Below are 4,764 nucleotides of genomic sequence, written 5' to 3' on the forward strand. Positions count from 1 at the left end.
ACCACGGAGGTAGTAGTGTACTGTGTAACCCTAGGACTCTTTGATTGCTGAGTTTCTGACTCTTGGTGTTGATTTCTGTGATTTTTGCTTAAGGTTCGTTTGAGGAGATTCCAAGAAACCAAGGAGAAGAGCTTGAAGAACATTTGGAGGAGGAAGCTGGAAGACCCACCGGTGAGGGCTACTCTCTGAATTACTAGATAATGCTTTAGGTGTCGATGAAATTCGACTTGATTTATGTGTTATGCACCTAATTGCTAAATGTCTGAAATGATTTCTGAGGCTTCGGCCGAACTTGTTGAGTACTTGATGCCATGATATTGTGTGCTAAATGATTCACATGCTATGTGCTACATGGTTAACTTAGGATGTGTTGGAATATGCTGTTTATGTCTTTTGGTTGAGCTGTTTCAATGATGCTATTACACTTGTACCTGAGATTCTGAAAAGTGAGGATTGCGGGCAGGTCATGCCGAATTTTTATGAGATTTTGAGAGAGTTTTAAAAAGGACGAACGGAGTTCGGACCTTGTCATGCTCCAATGGATCGAGACCTTCTCAGGGAATTACTTGGGTTTATGGGAACTTTGAACTTATAGGGAATACGATAAGACAAAAAAGAGCTATTTTTATAAAGAAATTCATAAGATATTAAACAACCTCTAAACCTTTAAATAAAGATAACAATCACGGATGCAAGCTTTGGATTGAAGTTTAGTTTTGGAAAATGAGAAGTGTCGTCGGATCCAAGTGTTGGGAAGATTTCGAGTTTTGGGTATGTTAATACTCATTCGCTCTGGGAGCAATTGTTTAGCCATCCAAGGGATGAGCCGAGAAGCTTCACGGAGGTGTGAGACCTTGTGAATGCGTGATACTCCACTGAGGCGTGAGACCTTGTGGAAAGCATGGATCTTCACTGAGGCGTGAGACCTCGTGAACAGCATGAAACTTCATTGAAGCGTGAGACTTCGTGCAAGTGTGTAAATTCACTGAGGCGTGAGACCTTGTGAAAGCATAAAACTTCACTGAAGCGTGAGACTTTGTGAATGTGTGAGACTCCACAGAAGCGTGAGACTTCGTGAGAGCATTGATGACTCGAAGAGTTGTCGTGAGTGGCTGCACTCTTTTGTTTATGATTAATTGTATTTTGTCGCAGAATCGACATTTACCTTAGGGTATATTTTTAGAGACTTTAAGTTATCTAGAACACGTGGCGACGTGTCGGGTGAGGTCGGAGACGTTGTTTGGCTAATCACTTGCATTCATGCACTCATTTTGAGGTTAATACACGGCGTGATACCGGACCTCGGTGGATTCCAAAATGGTCATAAGACCCGGATTTCCATATTTAGGACACTACGGTGGTCCTCAGTAGCAGACGGAATGGCAGACCTACGGGTTCACTGCTGATCTGACTACTTTTGTGTGGTGTAAGAGACACGCGAGCAGGAAGGTACCCACCGTGGCTGGTGTTAGGGCCGTCTCGTTGATGTCCATCCTTCTTCCGGAATGCATTTTGTTACCAGCATTGCATTTCATGCAACATACATGCTAACTTAGTTGCTGAGTGTGATTGGTAACTGTTTATCCTATTTTTTTTGAGGCATGCTACTTGTTTTTGTGGCTCTTTATATTTATTGTGATACATGCAACCCTAGGAAGCTACTCCAAAACTTATAAGCCTGAGAGGCGAGTATATATTATTCTATAATTATATCTGGCTTTATTAATTATATAATTCTTTGGAGTTGACCCTCGCGTCTGCTGTGTGTGTTTGGGCGGACTACGCCATTTGTCAGATGAGTATGGGGGATTGGTTTACCATGGTCAGCCCGTCAGGGGGGACCAGGTACGAGATGCTTGACCAAGACGACCCAGGTGCATGGGTGGTCGATCCCGAGGGCCACCGTGCGACCTACACCGGTCGGATCATGGAGGACCGTGTCGATCGATTCGGACGCTTGACGGAGGGAGTGATGAGGAGGCACATAGTGAGCTTCAACCTGCCTCCAGGAGTACACTGTGGACCCGGCTTGGGAGTACCTCCGCCGCCACCATCTCCTTCAGATGATGAGGATCCTTCTGAGGAGTTGCCAGTAGGTGGGGCTTCGACGGAGTCTAGTCCGTCTACTGCTGCTGCTGTCGTCGCGGATCTCGTTCCGGGCCCTGAGCCCGAGAGACCAGTGCGGGAGCGCATTAGGGTGGACAGAGAGGGCAGTGTTGAGTACGCCGACCTAGTCGTCCTGGATGCAGATTCGGATGACGACCGCGCTAGCATGTAGGATCGAGTGCTAGTGTGGGCTCCTCGGGTAGGGATAGTGTAGGAGTTGTGTCGATGCTCTGACCGTCATGCTTCCGTTTTTGGGGACCGGGTAGTTTTCCTACCGGTAGCTTTTGTGTGGTTTCCTATGGAGATCGCAGAGAGCTGGTTGGATTTAGGAGGGTCTTTTCTTAGGCCGCTGGGCCAACTTGCTCTCAGTTTTTGTAGGTTAGTGTTGCGGACACAGCATCTTTATTTTGGACTGTACATATTGCCTTCGGGCGTTACTCTTTTCTGTCACCCGACACGAGGCATGTATATATAGTTGTATAGTAGTTCCTTTTATCTTTTGTTGGGGAGTTTTATTGCTTTCTGTCTTTAGTTATATTGTCGAAAAAAAAATAATTCACGTTTTTCCGCTTAAAGTATTTTCTTTTGGTTACTAAAGTGACGCCACCGAAATCGGGGTGTTACATTTGTGGTATCAGAGCTTAGTCGAGTCTTTCGGGAGTCTTTGGGGAATAGGTCTTCTGTGCTAGGTTGTGTGACTCTGCGAAGAGTAAAAAATTGATTGTCTGCCAAGCGATTTTTCGCTTAGAATTGTTTGAAGTTATTGCTTAATCATATTGTATAGTTATTTTGGATGCTATCTTATGATGAGCATTAACTGGTTGTTAATTTAGCAGAACATGGTGAACGCTAACCAACTAGCTGAGATGATGGCCACTATGGCCCAAGCTGTGACTGCACAGGCAAACGATAATGCTATGAGGCGTGCTGCTGAGGAGGCACGTGATCAGCACCAACGCCAGAGGGAAGTGACAATGGATCAGAACAGAGGCCTGAATGATTTTAGGAGACAGGATCCACCTAAGTTCTCGGGGGGTACGGACCCGGACAAAGCGGATCTCTGGATCCAGGAGATTGAAAAGATCTTCGGTGTATTGCAGACTGCTGAGGGGGCCAAGGTGGGAATGGCAACCTTTCTACTGTTGGGTGATGCTGAGTACTGGTGGAGAGGCGCCAGAGGAATGATGGAAGTAAACAACCTGGAAGTGAACTGGACTTCGTTTCGTGCTGCTTTTCTGGAAAAGTATTTTCCAGATAGTGCGCGGGACGAGCGTGAGTCGCAATTCCTGACACTTCGTCAGGGTAGCATGTCCATCCCGGAATATGCTGCCAAGCTGGAATCGTTGGCCAAGCACTTTCGATTCTTCCGCAATGGGGTCGATGAACCCTACATGTGCAAGCGCTTTGTGAATGGGCTGAGGCCCGATATTGAAGACTCGGTGAAACCGTTGGGGATCACTCGTTTTCAGACTTTGGTTGAGAAAGCCACTGAGGTGGAGATAATGAAGAACAGGAGACTGAACCGTGTTGGGACAGGAGGGCCGATGAGGTCGGGCTCTCAAAATTTTCAAGGCAGAGGGAGATTTCAGAGTAGGAAGCCGTATCAACGTCCTGCAGGTAGAGGAATTGCTTCAGGATCTTATAGGCCCATGGTGGGTACTGCTGGAGGTTCTGGAGGTCAGACTGTGAACAGGGAGATGACCTGTTACAGATGTGGGCAGCCTGGGCACTATGCCAATACTTGTACTGACATGAGGCCCAAATGCTTTAACTGTAACAAGTTGGGGCATACTGCTGCTCAATGCAGAGCACCTAAGACAGAACCAGCTGTAAACACTGCTCGTGGGAAGCGTCCTGCTGCCAAGGCAAGAGTTTACACCATGGATGGTGAAGAAGCTGAAGATGTTGATGGTCTGATCAGGGGAGATTGCGAGATTGACGGTAATCTCCTAACTGTACTTTTTGATTCCGGAGCAACGCACTCTTTTATCTCTAGGGAATGTGCTACTAGATTAAAACTTCCCGTTACTGCTTTGAGTTTCGATCTTATAGTTACCACACCTGCCAAAACTCTGCTTGCCAATACTGCATGCATGTATTGCCCAGTAACCTATAGGGATAAAGTTTACCATGCTAACCTAGTGTGCCTAACTCTCAAGAACCTAGATGTTATCCTAGGGATGGACTGGTTGTCCACTACCATTGTCTTCTGGACTGTAGCCGAAAGAGAGTGGTATTTCCTGACTCGGACCTTTCCGAGTATCTATCCGCCAATCATATTAATGTCTCTCTGAATGAAGGATCTCAAGAGTATTCAGTTTTGTTGAGCTTGGAGAGTAAAGGAAATTCGGAAGTGAGTAATATTCCAGTTGTGAGGGATTTCGCGGATGTTTTTCCTGGCGATGTACCTGGTTTGCCGCCTGTACGTGACATTGAGTTTGCTATTGACATCGTACCGGGAACAGGACCGATTTCGATTGCACCATATCGGATGGCACCTGCGGAATTGGTGGAGTTGAAGTCTCAACTTGAGGATCTTCTGTCGAAAGGATTCATCCGACCAAGCGTTTCACCTTGGGGAGCACCCGTCTTATTGGTGAAGAAGAAGGATGGGAAATCTAGACTTTGTGTCGACTATCGACAACTGAACAAAGTAAA

This window comes from Lotus japonicus, chromosome 2 (genome assembly GCF_012489685.1).
Source record: "Lotus japonicus ecotype B-129 chromosome 2, LjGifu_v1.2".
Lineage (NCBI taxonomy): Eukaryota > Viridiplantae > Streptophyta > Magnoliopsida > Fabales > Fabaceae > Lotus > Lotus japonicus.